We start from the raw sequence: 17220 nt of genomic DNA, 5'->3' as shown, positions 1-17220 counted from the left end.
ACTGACCGACGGACAGAGAGAGGGACAGACAGAGAGAGGGACAGACAGAGAGAGAGACAGACAGACAGAGCGACTATCTGACAGCGAAAGATACCAACCGACCGACAGAGGGAGATTGACCGATATCGCATTGCAAAAATTCACCAAGAAAACGCACACGGACGATACGGGTAGAACACTGACATGCTCCGTGTCACATACGTACCGGCACGGACCCATTGACTTTAGTGGGTCCGTGCCTGCATGATGCCAGAGAAAAATGGACATGTTGAGCGTGTGGAAAAACACACACACATGTACAAACGACACGGACACACGTTCCGTGTGGTTTTACGTGTGTGTGCCTGTTACCATAGGGTAACACTGGTGTACGTGTCTCCGTGCCGCCGATACATGCAAAAACGTACCAGGCACGTACCGGCGGCACGGATGTGTGTTGGAGGCCTTAGAGTTCAGAAATCTTTTACACACACACACAAACACACACACAACACACACACACACACACACACAAAACACCTGTTTTGTGAACCACCCTGGTTTTTGCTGTTATTTAAAAGAATGAACATGTCCATTCTTTTCAGCAGTTTTGCCTTGATTTTTCACCCTAGTGACAGGTGGACTCGCAGATACCCTAGATCGGCGGGTCTAACCAGGTCAATAAGAAACCCAGAATTGATCTAGGTAATCTGGCCAGATGCAGTCTGAGGGGATCAGAAGCTAGCACTTCAAAATGGTGGTAGAAAGGATAGGGGTATTGCAGGAGGCGCACTATACTTACTGAATCACCAGAGCGGCCGTATGCTCCCGCAGCCCCTCCTTCACTTCCCGGGCTGCTCATTACCTTCATTGCATATTAACTGCTTTCCCTGCACACCGGCGCCAGTAATTGGTTGCAGTCAGCCTGTGTGACAGTGTCTGACTGCAACCAATTACAGATACCTGTAACTGTAAATAGCCTGAGTGACTTCACACCTGAACACGCGGCTCATTCATTCTCTCCCTGGAGCTCACAGTGGGCTGTCTTGTTCTATTGCGCTCACTGTGAAATTCAGATATAGCAAAGCTGAATTATTTTGGGGCCTTGTGTTGATGACGTCGGTCCTGCAGGGGTGTTGATGGGGTTAATAAAGTGGTGAAAGAGGGAGCTTTTTGTATTTTATTAAAAAAAAAGGATTTTTTCGGTGTTTGTGTTTATTTCTTTTCACTTATTACAGATTAGTAATGGGGGTGTCTCATACATGCCTGCCATTACCAATCTAGGGCTTAGTCACAGCTATGAGCTGCCATAAACCCCTGATATTACTCTGATTGCCACCGCACCAAGGCAATCGGGAAGAGCCGGCTAAAGTGCCGGGATTGTCACATCTAAGGGATGCAACAATCCTGGGCAGCTGCAGGCTGTTATTTTTGGGCTGGTTTTTCCCCAGCCTGAAAATACCAGCCCCCAGCTTTCAGGCTTTATCTTCGCTGGGTATTAAAATTGGGGGGACCACACTGGATTTTTTTTAGTTGTTTGTTTAAATTATAAAGAAACAGCATGGGGTCCCTCTTATTTTGATGCACAGCCAAAATAAGCAGACGGCTGGGTGCTGCAGCCTGTAGCCCTATGCTTATCTGTTGTGGTTTCATAATATGGTGGGACCTTACGTCAATTTTTTTATTTATTTATTTTTTTCTGTACAACAGACTCGCAGACCGGGTCTGTGATTGGTTGCAGTCAGATGTTGTCACACAGGCTGAGGGCGCATCTGACTGCAACCAATCACAGATGCCGGTGAGCGGGGAAAGCAGTGAATATGCATGAGGCTAATGAGTGTCCCTGGAAGTAGGAGGTATGGTTGAGCTTAGAATGTATGGGCTCCTTCCTGGTTATTGGGCGTGACCAGCTGGGTTAGTGAGCTTGGCGAGATTTTCTCCCTTCCACTATAATCATGTGATAGGGACGTGTTGAAATGACGTCATACCTGGAAGGAGCCCGTACACCAGATCTGGACAAGGGGCGGCCCGCGGGCCACATCCGGCCCGCCTACTCTCTGTGACCGGCCCGCCTGGCTCAGGGTGTCCTTGCTGGCCGGTCAGCGATGAGGGCAATCTGACCTGTTGTCCGGAGCTCCAGGCTCCGGGAGGCCCGTGGTCAGATTGCCCTCATCACACGCTGCGTGCCGGGTAGGAAACAGAGGACAGATCCTGCAGCTCCACACAGTCAGTGCAGGCAGCGAAATGCAGGAATCTCTCCTCTGTTCCCTGTCTGGCACCTTTCTTACAGCGCGCGTGTGTCATTTGAAAAGTTCCCGCCCGGCAGGAGAAGCTGCAGCCGCGGGACCCGTATGGAGAGAGGCAGCGGCGGGGGCCGTACGGAGAGAGGCAGCGGCGGGGGCCGTATGGAGAGAGGCAGCGGCGGGGCCAGTACGGAGAGAAGCAGCGGCTCCTAGGAATACAGCGTCGGCACAGCCTGGGCATGTGAAAGAGAAGCTGCTCAGCGGGGACCCGTACAGAGGTGCCTGAGAAAGCGACAATAAGAAGAGAGGTGAGTGGTTACCAGTAACCTGCGGGGACAAGGGGGAGGAGGGGGGAGGGGGTAACTGTTGACAAATATTTGGGGTGTAGTGGTTTAGTATATGGGAATGTAGTTTTACAGGTGTGGTATATGGGGGGGTGTAGTGGTGTAGTATATAGTGGTGTAGTATAATACAGGTGTATATAGGGGTGTAGTGTAATACTACACCCCTATATACACCTGTATTATACTATACCCCTATATACACCTGTATTTTACTACACCCCTATATACACACCTGTATTATACTACACCACTATATACACCTGTATTATACTACACCCCAATATACACCTGTATTATACTACACCCCTATATACACCTGTATTATACTACACCCCTATATACACCTGTAATATACTACACCACTACACCCCTATATACACACCTTTATTATACTACACCCCTATATACAACTGTATAATACAGGTGTATATAGGGGTGTAGTGGTGTGGTATAATACAGGTGTATATAGTGGTGTAGTATAATACAGGTGTAGTGGTGTAGTATAATACAAGTGTAGTATATAGGGGTGTAGTGATGTAGGTTATCACAGGTGTAGTATATAGTGATGTAGTGCTGCAGTTTATTACAGGTGTATATAGGGGTGTAGTATATTACAGGTGTATATAGGAGTGTAGTGATGTAGTATATAGTGGTATAGTATATAGAGGTGTAGTTTATTACAGGTGTAGTGTATAGGGAGGTAGTGATGTATATTACAGGTGCAGTATATGGGGGGTGTAGTGAAGTAGTATATGGGGATTGTGTGTGTATGTATGTATACATTGTGTGTATGTGTATATATATTATATACACACACAGTATATATGCGTGTGTGTGCATATATATATATATATATATATATATATATATATATATATGTATATATATATACAGTTAGGTCCAGAAATATTTGGACAGTGACACAAGTTTTGTTATTTTAGCTGTTTACAAAAACATGTTCAGAAACACAATTATATATATAATATGGGCTGAAAGTGCACACTCCCAGCTGCAATATGAGAGTTTTCACATCCAAATCGGAGAAAGGGTTTAGGAATCATAGCTCTGTAATGCATAGCCTCCTCTTTTTAAAGGGACCAAAAGTAATTGGACAAGGGACTCTGAAGGCGTCTCCCTCGTTAACCTGTAATCAATGAAGTAGTTAAAAGGTCTGGAGTTGATTACAGGTGTGTGGTTTTGCATTTGGAAGCTGTTCCTGTGACCAGACAACATGCGGTCTAAGGAACTCTCAATTGAGGTGAAGCAGAACATCCTGAGGCTGAAAAAAAAGAAAAAATCCATCAGAGAGATAGCAGACATGCTTGGAGTAGCAAAATCAACAGTCGGGTACATTCTGAGAAAAAAGGAATTGACTGGTGAGCTTGGGAACTCAAAAAGGCCTGGGCGTCCACGGATGACAACAGTGGTGGATGATTGCCGCATACTTTCTTTGGTGAAGAAAAACCCGTTCACAACATCAACTGAAGTCCAGAACACTCTCAGTGAAGTAGGTGTATCTGTCTCTAAGTCAACAGTAAAGAGAAGACTCCATGAAAGTAAATACAAAGGGTTCACATCTAGATGCAAACCATTCATCAATTCCAAAAATAGACAGGCCAGAGTTAAATTTGCTGAAAAACACCTCATGAAGCCAGCTCAGTTCTGGAAAAGTATTCTATGGACAGATGAGACAAAGATCAACCTGTACCAGAATGATGGGAAGAAAAAAGTTTGGAGAAGAAAGGGAATGGCACATGATCCAAGGCACACCACATCCTCTGTAAAACATGGTGGAGGCAACATGATGGCATGGGCATGCATGGCTTTCAATGGCACTGGGTCACTTGTGTTTATTGATGACATAACAGCAGACAAGAGTAGCCGGATGAATTCTGAAGTGTACCGGGATATACTTTCAGCCCAGATTCAGCCAAATGCCGCAAAGTTGATCGGACGGCGCTTCATAGTACAGATGGACAATGACCCCAAGCATACAGCCAAAGCTACCCAGGAGTTCATGAGTGCAAAAAAGTGGAACATTCTGCAATGGCCAAGTCAATCACCAGATCTTAACCCAATTGAGCAGGCATTTCACTTGCTCAAATCCAGACTTAAGACGGAAAGACCCACAAACAAGCAAGACCTGAAGGCTGCGGCTGTAAAGGCCTGGCAAAGCATTAAGAAGGAGGAAACCCAGCGTTTGGTGATGTCCATGGGTTCCAGACTTAAGGCAGTGATTGCCTCCAAAGGATTCGCAACAAAATATTGAAAATAAAAAATTTTTGTTTGGGTTTGGTTTATTTGTCCAATTACTTTTGACCTCCTAAAATGTGGAGTGTTTGTAAAGAAATGTGTGCAATTCCTACAATTTCTATCAGATATTTTTGTTCAAACCTTCAAATTAAACGTTACAATCTGCACTTGAATTCTGTTTTAGAGGTTTCATTTCAAATCCAATGTGGTGGCATGCAGAGCCCAACTCGTGAAAATTGTGTCACTGTCCAAATATTTCTGGACCTAACTATATATATATATATATATATATATATATAGTAGAACCGAGTTAATTATATCAGTCCGGCCCTCTAAAGCCATCCCAGCTTCTCATGCGGCCCCATGGGAAAATTAATTGCCCACCCCTGCCATACAATATAGCATCTACCGAGCAAGTACAGTGATGCCGGTAAAGTATAGCATGCTTGCTTTACTTTTTTCTTTATTTTTCCCTTTTTTTTTTACCCAAGTGCCGGATCCAAGTCAATCCCAGCCTGGGCCCAGCACTCGGGTACTTTTGAACCCCGCGGGTCTGGACTTTATCCAGACATCACAGAACAGCAAAAAAACGCTATTAAAACACCAAAACGAGTTTTTACAGAAGCAGTTTTCCTGCCAGAAGATGCAGAAAGTTGGTGCAGAAATTTCTGCAACATGTGCACATAGCCTAAAGGGTGCTTTACACGCTGCAACATTGCTAGTGTTTGCTAGCGATGTCGAGCGCTATAGCACTCGCCCCCGTCATACGTGCGATATGTGGTGGTCGCTGCCATAGCGAACATTATCGCTACGGCAGCGTCACACGCACATACCTTGTCAGCGACGTCGCTGTGACCGCCGAAAAATTCCTCCCTCAAGGGGGAAGTGCGTTCGGCGTCATAGCGACGTCCCTGCGGCGTCACTAAGCGGCCGGCCAATAGAAGTGGAGGGGTGGAGGTGAGCGGGACGTAACATCCCGCCCACCTCCTTCCTTCCGCATTGCCGGTGGATGCAGGTAAGGAGATGTTCGTCGTTACTGCGGTGTCACACATAGCGATGAACAACTAGTGACCAAACAACGTTATTTTGTTTAAGAACGACCTCTCCAAAACCAACGATTTTTACCACTTTTGGGATCGTTGAAGGTCGCTCGTACGTGTCACACGCTGCGATGTCGCTAACGGCGCCGGGTGTGTGTCACAAATACCGTGATCCCGACGATATATTGTTAGCAATGTAGCAGCGTGTAAAGCACCCTTCAGTCGCTACTTTTTTATGCAATGTAAATATTAATTCATTGTGGGAATGTAGCCTTACAGCATGTGCACATGGCACCTTTTTCAAGCAGATTCTGCCTCGAAACTGCCTAAATTAGCACTGCAAAATTATCCCATTAAGAGAGCATAAACCACAGCAATGTTAAAATGACATTAATTTGCACATGTTCCATCTTATGTCATGTCTTAACGCCCATCAGGGTTCAGAAATCTTGAAGGCATTAAAAGAAGTTTCATTCTCATCCTTCTGCTCGTGCTCAATAATTCAAAGCAAAAATTTCAGAGAAAATGTTGCTCCAGGAAAATAACTCATTGCATTTTCCTGAAGTGGCTCCACCTTAAAAACCTTGTAGGGGTGCCGGTGTCTTGCAGGGGTGTCAGTGTCTTGAATGCGCAGTGTGCACATACCCTAAGTGCCTTTTTTTTAAACTTTCTTAATCAAATTCTTGATTTTGATGCCTAAAGGGGGCTTTACATGCTGCGACATCGCTAACGATATATCGTCGGGGTCACGGTGTTTGTGACACACATCTGACTCACCTCTGAGCGACCTAAAACGATCGCAAAAGAGGTACAAATCAATAGTATTGGAGAGGTCGCTCCAAAACCAAAAATTGTTGACAGATGAGTAGCGAGGTTGTTTGTCGTTCCTGCGGCAGCACACATCGGTACATGTGACACCGCAGGAATGAGGAAACTCACCGTACCTGCGTCCCGCCGGCAATGAGGAAGGAAGGAGGTGGGCGGGATCTTCCGCCCGCTCATCTCTGCCCCTCCTCTGCTATTGGGCAGCCGCTTAGTGATGCGGCAGTGACGTCGCTATGACGCCGAACACACCTCCCCCCCTTGAAGGACGGATTGTTCAGCGGTCACAGCGACGTCGCTGAACAGGTATGTGCGTGTGACGCTGCCGTAGCGATAATGTTCGCTATGGCAGCGATCACTACATATCGCACACACGACGGGGGCGGGTGCTATCGCGCACGACATCGCTAGCAAACGTTAGCGGTGTTGCAGCGTGTAAAGCACCCTTAAGTAAAAATATGCAGCTTCAAAAACTCACTGTGGGAATGTAGTCTAAAGTGCACCTCAGATCTGCAATAGAAGAATTACCCTTGGTTTAATCAAAATATTAGCTGATCAGATATTAGAATACCTAAAGTTAAAGGGGTGGTCCAACAAAGTAATTTTCATCCTAAATCCCTATCTAATCAATATAATCATATATTTGTCGTCTGGACTGAACGATCCTAAGGACTATTGTTGATATCAGTCGTCTGGATTTGAGGAACTATACTTAAGGCCGCTTTACATGCTGCGACATCGCTCAAGCGATCTCGTTGGGGTCACGGAATTTGTGACGCACATCCGGTCGCTTTAGCGATGCCGTTGCGTGTGACACCTATGAGCGATTTTGCATCGTCGCAAAAACATGCAAAATCGCTCATCGGTGACATGGGGGTCCATTCCCGAATATCGTTGCTGCTGCAGTAACAATGTAGTTCGTCGTTCCTGCGGCAGCACACATCGCTCCGTATGACACCGCAGGAACGAGGAACCTCTCTTTACCTGCATCCCTCCCGCAATCCGGAAGGAAGGAGGTGGGCGGGATGTTCGTCACGCTCATCTCCGTCCCTCTGCTTCTATTGGGCAGCGGTACAGTGACGCTGCTGTGACGTCGCTGTGACGCTGAACGAACCGCCCCCTTAGAAAGGAGGCGGTTTGCCGGTCACAGCGACGTCGCAGGGCAGGTAAGTAGTGTGACGGGTCCGCGCGATGTTGTGCACCACGGGCAGCGATTTGCCCGTGTCGCACAACCGATGGGGGCGGGTACGCACGCTAGCGATATTGGTCACGATATCGCATTGTGTAAAGCGGCCTTAAGCACTATTATTGATATCCATTGTCTTGAGGAGCATAAGGACTATTATAAATAAAAATTGTTGCATCGTTAAACTGCCTAGGTGACTAATACAACCCACATGTCACGGGTATGACTCCCAGGAGTAGGGGTGCCTAGACTGGCCCTTAGGCGGGCTTTGCACACTACGACATCGCAGGTGCGATGTCGGTGGGGTCATGTCGAAAGTGACGCACTTCCTGCGTCGCTCTCGACATCGTAGTGTGTAAACCCTAGATGATAAGATTAACGAGCGCAAAAGCGTCGTAATCGTATCATCGGTGTAGTGTCAGCGAATTCCATAATCATGCTGATGCAACGGTCCGATGTTGTTCCTCGCTCCAGCGGCAGCACACATCGCTTTGTATGAAGCCGCAGGAGCGAGGAACATCTCCTACCTGCGTCACCGCGGCTCCCGTCGGCTATGCAAAGGAAGGAGGTGGGCGGGATGTTTACATCCCGCTTATCTCCGCCCCTCCGCTCCTATTGGCCGCCTGCTGTGTGACGTCGCAGTGACGCCACACGACCCGACCCCTTAATAAGGAGGCGGGTTGCTGGCCAGAGCGGGACATCACCGCTGCTGTTATGGGATACCCAGGGAAGATGTAGTGGCAGCCGGATGTTAACCCCTCCGTGGGTAGGATGGTTGCCCCGGGGCCCAGTGTCTCTGTGCAGGGTATGGCCGTGGCAGAGGCTTGCGTGCCCGGATGGACCAGGGGATGTTTGGTTACTCACAATTAAATGAATCACACCAGTCTTTTGGTAAACCAAGGTGCTGGTGGCCGGCCGCCGTGGACGGTTGTACTCTGGTCTCCCACCCGGGCTGGTGGTCGCCGTCTTTTCCTCTGCACTAGTTGTGGTTGTGTTTTTAGATTTCCTGATATGGAACACGGGAGTCCGCTCCCAGCTTTCTGTGTGCCTGAGGAGCCGTTCCCGCTGACGCTGACCTTTGGGCCCTGGCGGTTGCCCTATCCCTCTCTGTGGGTGGTTGTCTGCTCTTGGGACTTTGGTTGGGACAGGACCTATAATCCTGCCCTCAATCGGTTGATTTGCTAGGCTGTTGGTTCCGGTCCTGGCTTCAGGGTCCAAGTACCCCCTCTGTGCACGGTTTCTGGTCGGGTCTCCAGTGTTGGTACCGGCGGGCTCCAACCCTGTCCCGGTCCTCCTCGGATCTGCCGAGCCATCTTCCTGTCTCCTGCTACCGTCTGCCACCTAGCCAAGGTATCAGGGCTCCGACCCTGGCACCGTCCAACTTGAACTTCTCCTCTGCTGGAGCTACACCTAGCTCCAGCCTCCACTCCTCTCAACTTGAACTACAACTTCATCTGTTTGTTTTCCCTCCCCGGGCTGTCTAGACCCCTGGGTGGGCGTTTCCTAACCGCCTAGTGCCGCCCACTGGTGTGCCTGTCTTGCCTTGAGGGGGGTGACTAGGGTTTCAGGTCGGCTGTATGCGACCTAGGTGAGGGATGGTGTTATGCGGGTTCCTATTGTGTGACTACCTGGTTTTGCCAGGGCGTCACAGGTACGCCTGATGGTGTAGCCCTGGTCTAATATCTCCTCTCCCCCACCCTAGGGAAGGGCCGGGACAGGAGAATTAACCCCACAAAATACAACAAACAGGGGAAAGCCAAAGATCACTCACTGCATGCATACACAGGGGAGAAGACAATAACTGTTCAGGGAGAAAGAAAGTACAGGGAGGAAATAAACAAATGACAGGATCTTTTCATCGCACACTCAATAGCATACAACTGTTCACCAATAACTGGATCACCACACAGAAGGACCGGTATTGCTGGAGCAAAGCTAGAGCTATAATCAGCATGTGAGGCTAAGTTCCACCATTTTTTAGATGAAGGAAGGTGGCTGTGATTGAACATCCCAGCAGCAATACACCAGCCTGCAGGAATTAACCGATGACCAGTGAGCACTAAACAGTCGACGTTTGACTCTGGCAGAGCAACTAAGAAGCATCAGGTTACCTGCTAGACTCTGCAATGTGAACAGAGTCTGAAGTCGCCATGACACCTAGTGAGTGAGGAGCAGAACACTGCAGGACACCACAACTTCAGATCTTCACAAGCGGTGGCAGCAGTGGGATCCCCTATCTCTTGACAGATTACTTGGGAAAGTTACTGAGCGGTGACTTGGAAGAAGAGATGGCAGACTCCATCTACAAGAGGATCAAGAAAGAGGAGCTGAGTGCCTTTGCTCTGGGAGAGAGCTAAAGTGGTTGCCAAAGGAAAACTGGGTGACTCTAAAGGGGGCTTTACACGCAACGACATATCTAACGATAGGTCGTCGGGGTCACAGAATTCGTGACGCACATCCGGCATCGTTAGCGACGTCATTGCGTGTAACAGCTCCGAGCAAGTGCTAATGATCAAATATACTCACCTATTCGTTGATCGTTGACACGTCGTTCATTTTCAAAATCTCGTTGGTCGTTGTGGACGTAAGTTGTTCGTCGTTCCTGAGGCAGCACACATCGCTACGTGTGACACCCCGGGAACACCGCACAACAGCTTACCTGTGTCCTCCGGCAACGAGGTGGGCGTGTCGTTAATGCGGCTGGTCACCGCCCCTCTCCGCTTCTATTGGTCGGCCGCTGTGTGACGTCGCTATGACGGCGCACAAACCTCCCCCTTAATGAAGAGGTTGTTCGCCGCCCACAGCGACGTCGCTAGGAAGGTAAGTACGTGTGACGGGTGTTCGCGATATTGTGTGCCACGGGCAGCGATTTGCCCGTGATGCACAAACGACGGGGGTGGGTGCTTTCACGAGCAAAGCAGCCTTTATACAATGTTTGGCTGAGTGGGACAGAGAACACCCACAGGAGGTCGGTTCAGACGTGGAAGAGGGCAGAGGAGCGACCGACTGAGTTGACGCGGATGGTGGCTGCACTAGGAGAGCGGGTCACTGAGATACAGCGTACGGGAGTGGTAAGCACATCTGGCTGTGCATGTATCATTCCCCCCAGTCTCCCCAGCACAGGTAAAAATGGATAACAGGAAAGAGGGACCCGCATCTTTAAGGTACCCGAACATATGACAGTTCAATGAAGACACCTCGGATATTGATGACCTTCTCCGGTTATTTGAGAATCTCTGCCTGCTATATGAGGTGTCAATCGAGGACTGGCAGAAATTTTTGAGCTCTACCATTCACAGCGCATTATTGGAGAGGTATACAGTTATGCCTAAAACCTACCAGAGGAAGTTACGGGAGACTGACAAGCCCAGTGCACACACACACAGGGAGCACTTATGGCATGCACTCAGTGGATAGAAGGCTTGGGTGCTCTGGTAGCAGAACATGTATTCATACTGGAACAATTCATGTAAAAGGTCCCAGGTGATGTAAAAGAATGGGTGATAGAAAACCACTCAGTCTGGATGAGGCTGTAAGAGTGGCTTACGATTAGTCTGCCAATCGCCAATTGACCAGGGCTACGTGGAAGGACAGCCCTAGCGTGTAGGGACTTATCGGGATGCCAGTGAGACCCATGGATCATTAAGAGGAGTAACAGAAGGGATTTTGAACTTCACAAAAAGGGAGAGGTTTAACAAGCCTCCCATTCCCCCTCTCAAGTACGGCCTGGGTCAGGGAGAGAAGGGATAAGCTGCCACAACTGTGGACGCATTGCATTGGACAATTTGATAGGGAATGCTGAGAACATTCTAGCTTATATCATCCACATCCCCAACCAGTGAACACTGTGCTGCAATGTGGCTGGAATGCTGGGGGAGAGCAGATCCCGCTACCTCGACCAGAAAAAGCATATGTGGTCGAAGGACAGGTGTTTCAGACTAGGTGGGACACTTCAGCGATGAACCAGCATCTGCAGCCGGTCTGGGTAGGGGCATGGAGGCTGTGAGGTTCCATGACCCTGGAGCCTCAGTCACATTGATCAAAGACCATCTAGTACTGGACCACTGTATTGTTCCCGCCAGCCATATGTTAGTCCATGTTACCGGATAGGAATCTCCGAACATTCAGAGGGTCCGACTACATTTAGAATGACGTCACAGTCATGGAATAGTCTTCAAAGCTGTAGAGGAGAAGTGGTTAATGCCACGCTGTCACCAAAAAGGATGAAAAAATGTTGATTAATAATTATTTTATTCCATAGGTCTACGCATTGCCCTTTTATATATCTGGTAAGACCCTATCTGCACCCTTTTTTTTCCCTAGTCTGAGTCATGGAATAGTGTAAGTAGGAGTAGTGCGGCACCTACCAGTAGACGTGCTGCTGGGAAACAACCTAAAAGCAGGGTTAGTATGCCACAGTACGTATGTCATAACCCAAAGGCAAAAGGTTGATTCTCACTGCGTCAGCCAAGAGGGAACAGAGCGATCTCAAAATGATAACTACCTCTCCGTCTGTGGTGAGTAATGCACAAAATACAATTCCTATTACCGTGATGGAACGTGACCTGGGGGAGGTAAATGACATCAGGGAGGAGTAACAGGAGGACACATTGCTACTGGGGTTGAGGAGTGCAGTGGCCAAAGAAAGGTCAGAGGAAGGGGGGTTTGCATTAAATGGGAAAGGGGATTGAAAGGAAAAGGGTGACAATAGACAGAAGGGCAGGATACCAAAAAGTAGGTGGTGCCGGAGAAATACAGAATGGGGATACTGTCCATAGTCCACGAAGGTCCATTAGGGAGACACCTGGGATTGAGGAAGACCCAATGTAGGGTTATGAGCAGGTTCTTCTGGCCTGAGGTGTCCCTTGAAATAAAAAATATTCAAGTTCCTTTGACACTTGCCAACAGGTGGGAGGCCCCCTGCAGAAATCCTCTTTACAACCCATGGCTTCAATAGCAGAACCTTTTCAACAGGTGGGGTGGATTTGATAGGCCCCCTGCCTCAACTCATTCACTCAGGAAAGAGATACATACTAACAGTTGTGGATTTTGACATTAGGTACCCTAAGGTAGCTCTCCAAGGAATAGATGCAAAGAGCGTGACCCACATATTAGTCAAGATAGTTAGTCGGGTGGGTATCCCATAGGAGGTTGTGTCAGGTCAGGGAATGCAGTTCATAGGGGAGGTATTGCCTGCCCTGTAGAGTCAGGTCAGGGTCCGACCAGTATTCACCTCCACATACCACCCACAGACAAAAGGATTCAGATCGGATGAATCAGATCCTTAAATGGTTGATCTGTGCCTACTTACAGGCAGGGGGGACTGGTAAGAATCTCTGCCACAGCTGCCATTTGCCTACAAAGAGGTGCGCAGGCTTCTACCGCTTTTTCCCCATTCAAACTTTTATATGGCAGGCAGCCTCGGGACCTGCTGTATTTGGTGAAAGAACACTGGGGAGATCTATCTGCTCCTGGGGGGATACCAGTGCTCCATGATGTGAGGTGGTTGTGGGAGAGGATACAACAGCTTGGGAAGCTTGCAGGGGTAAACTTAGAGGATGTACAAGGGCAACAGAAAACCTACTATGATACGGGCACCCAGTCCTGAGAGTTCAATATGGCCCAGCAGGTGATAGTATTAAATCCCATACAACATGACAAGTTTTAGGCCATCTGGGAGGGTCCCTACACCATAGTCAACAAAAAGGGGGCAGTCACCTATCAGGTAGCTCTGGACAATCACAACACACAAAGTAAGAGGATTCATATTAACTGATTAAAAGTGTAAGGTCAGAGATATATGTGTGGTAGCTATATGCCGTCGCCCTCCAGATGCCTCAGAACCCAATGCCCTCCTGGATATGTTACAGCACACCAACGAGAAAGGGGGGGTGGAGCAAAGCACCTTATGGGATCACCTCACCGTAGTCCAAGCCAGTCAACTATGGGGTTATTAGACCAGTATCGTGGACTCTTCTCTAACCAGCCTGGCCAAACCATTCTGACTAAACATCAGGTGGACACCGGGACAGTAAGACCAATTCGACAGCCGCTGTAGCGAGTGGTGTCCGAGGTTCAGCAGATGATTCGGAAGACAGTAGATGAAATGTTACAGTTGGGAGTGATGGTCCCCTCGCGCAGTTCCTGGGCTGCCAGTGCGCCATTGTTCTCCCAGCCATTAGTCCCATTTGGTGCATGCAGTACCAGGTGAAGGGCTTAACCTCAGAAAAATACCTCTACTAATGCACAGTTAGCACTGGAGGAGGTCCTGGCTGAAGCTAAATGCACATGCTACGGTCATGATATCCATATGGATTGGAGAAACCATTCTAAGGACTATTGTTGATACCCGTCATCTGGATTTGAAGAACTATCCTAAGGACGATTGTTGATATCAGTCATCTGGAGGAGCATAAGGACTATAGTAAATAAAAATTGTTGCATGTTGCATCGTTAACCTGCCTAGGTGATTAATACAACCCATGACCTCAGATCTTCACAGGGTGCACGTTGTTATTATTTATTTAATCTCTGACCAGGCACAGAATATGGTCTAATCATACGACATTTCATGGGAAGGGGAGGAAGTAAAAAAGTATCCAAACATTACAACACAGGATTGCAAATTATTTTTTTCAGCGAAAACATTTTTTAAAAACAGGTAGGTAAATGCTTTCCCTCATAAAATGAATCAGCTGCGATCCCATGCTGTGCTATATGTATATTTTCTTTTTTGTCCTACCCTGCCCATGATCTGTGGGATGATTAGACCATGTACCTGTAGAGTCAGACACGGCCACTACATAGTACATATCAGGGACACATTTAGAGGATTTCAGCACTGGAACATTATTATTTTTCATTAACCCTAGAACGCATACCTGGAGCCTCGCAGGCCTGCTAGGTAACTTGTTTTCTATGGTAGATTTCTATGGTTGCGCGTTCTAGGGTTAAACACATGCAATTGTAGAACTATAATTATTCCAAGATCTATTGATTTAAATCAACTTTAAAATGAACTTTGTTTGTGGGAAAATCCCTTTAACCCCTTCAAGACTAATGACGTACTGATAAATCATTGGTCATGTAGCAGTAATCACCGCCGGCTGCTGCGGTGAGCTGGCGGTAATCTCCGTACATGTCTGCTAATTTGAATAGCAGACATGTTGGGCTAACAGGCGCCGGTGGATCGGCGATCCACCTGCGCCTGCTTGCCCCTTAGATTGCGCTGTCAAATACAGACAGCGCAATTTAAATGTCTACAGTGGGGATCACGCCATTTCCCGCCTCCGTCGGCGGCCCTGTGACGTGATTACGGGGAGCCAACTGTTGCCATGGCAGCTTGGGTCATGTGATGAACCCTGATGCAGCCATGATGCAGCCATGATGTACTTCCTGTAAGAGCCGAAAAAGCGCAGACACTAACAGGAAGGCTGCATTTCTGCTGATCAGACCTGTGCAGCTCTGATCAACAGAAATGCACAAGCAATTAGACTGCTTATCCATAAAGTCCCCCAGGGAGACTAGTAAAATAAATAAAAAATGTAAAAAAAAGTTTGTAAAAATATGAAAAAAAAACCCAAAAAACTAAAAGTTAATATCACCCCCCAATCGCCCCATTGAAAATAATAGTTAAAAAAATACACATATTTGGTATTGACGCATTCAGAAATAACCTATCAAAATTTAAAATCAATTAATCTGATCGGTTCGCGGTGTGGTGAGAAAAAAAAATTCTAAACGCCAAAATTACGTGTTTTTGGTCGCCGCATATTTTTTAAAAAATGCAATAACAAGGGATCAAAACGTAGCATCTGCACAAAGATAGTATAATTAAAATTGTCAGCTCAAGACGCAAAAAATCAGCCATTACGGAGTCCCAGATCCCTAAAAACAAGGATGCTACGGGTGTCAGAAGACGGTGCAGAAAGTGCAATTCTTTTTTGGGACATACTTCTGATTTTTTTCAACCCCTTAGATAAAAGTAAAAGTATACATGTTTTGTATCTATGAACGCATACCGACATGAGGCATCATCCTGACATTTTAGGTTTACCATATAGTGAACATGGTGAATTAAATATCCCAAAAACAATAATGTAATTGCAGTTTTTTTGCAATTTCACCGCACTTGGAATTATTTTCCCATTTTCCAGTACACTATATAGTAAAAACTAATGGTTCATTCAAAAGTACAACTCATCCTGCAAAGAATAAGCCCTCCTATGGCAAGATTGACGGGAAAATAAAGTTATGGCTCTCGGAAGAAGGGGAGCAAAAAACGAAAAGGAAAAAAAATGGAAAATTGTCTGGGGGTGAAGGGGTTAACAGTTTAAACTTGGTATGTCAATAATAAGGCCAGTAATAGACATCAGTTGTTATGCAGGATGATATGACTGCAGCATTTTAGTCCAAATTTTATAGTTTTCACATTGAAAAGTCAAATAATAAAGAGAAAATTTGTGCCACCCCTGCAGCGGTTGAACCGCTCGGATCCGGGGGTGGTTACTCATGGCTCGAGAGTCTCCGGACCCGGAGGCTTGGGGCCACTCTAAATGCAATGGGGGAATTATTTACAGGGGGTAGATAGTTTGTGACGCCACTCGTGGTGTGCAGTAACGGGAAGTACCGCCATTGCCGATGGGAGTACCTGGGGGTGATGGAATGGTGGCAGCCAGATGACGTTACCCTCCACGGGTAGGAAAGGCCCCAGGACTCTGTATGGGGGGTGCAGGAAAGCACAGGCTTGCTGGAAGCAGGGGGTGATCAGGTACTCACTCAGATGAAAAACGGACGCTGACAACGTGGTAAACCAAGTCTCTGAGTGCCGCTGCCCTCTTGGGGGAGCTCGTCCGGATATCCGTCCCCCACAGTACTGCCTGATGGTCCGGAGGCTGCCTCCGTGCACAAATTTTAGTAGTGTCCAAGTGGCCGGTAAGCTTGAAGCTGTCCGGGCCCCGCTCCCCACTTTTTGAGTGAAGGAGCTGCGCTCGCAGGAGCTCACGCTTTGGATTTCAGTGGGCTGCTTTGGTTGAAAAGCCCTATCCCCCCTCATTGCGCTAGTGCCCCCGATCTCTGAGCTTCATGGGGACAGTCCATAAAGGCCCTATCCTCCTTAGGTTAATTGCCGGGTTGCTTGAAGCTTTTCCCCGACCTAGGGTCCAGTACCCCGCCATACTTTCGGTCTCTCTCTTTTTTTCTCTCTCTTTCTTCTATCTATGTCTCATTTCTATTACTCTCACATTCTGCCTCTGTTACGCTTACTCTGCCATCTCTATCCCAGGATATTGTCTTTGGTTTGTACCGTTGCCCCTCAAACCATTTTCTCCCATGGTACCTCTCTATTTGGAACA

General features: G+C 47.5%; 1 protein-coding gene across 1 annotated transcript in view; it reads right to left on the bottom strand.

The window, feature by feature from the left end:
* The window catches only part of C6H18orf63 (chromosome 6 C18orf63 homolog), a 237418-nt gene that overhangs the window by 137504 nt on the left and 82694 nt on the right, over positions 1–17220 (bottom strand). The window lies entirely within an intron of this gene.

This window comes from Anomaloglossus baeobatrachus, chromosome 6 (assembly GCF_048569485.1).
Source record: "Anomaloglossus baeobatrachus isolate aAnoBae1 chromosome 6, aAnoBae1.hap1, whole genome shotgun sequence".
In the NCBI taxonomy this organism is placed as follows: domain Eukaryota; kingdom Metazoa; phylum Chordata; class Amphibia; order Anura; family Aromobatidae; genus Anomaloglossus; species Anomaloglossus baeobatrachus.
This window is presented reverse-complemented; position numbering and strand designations above follow the sequence as displayed.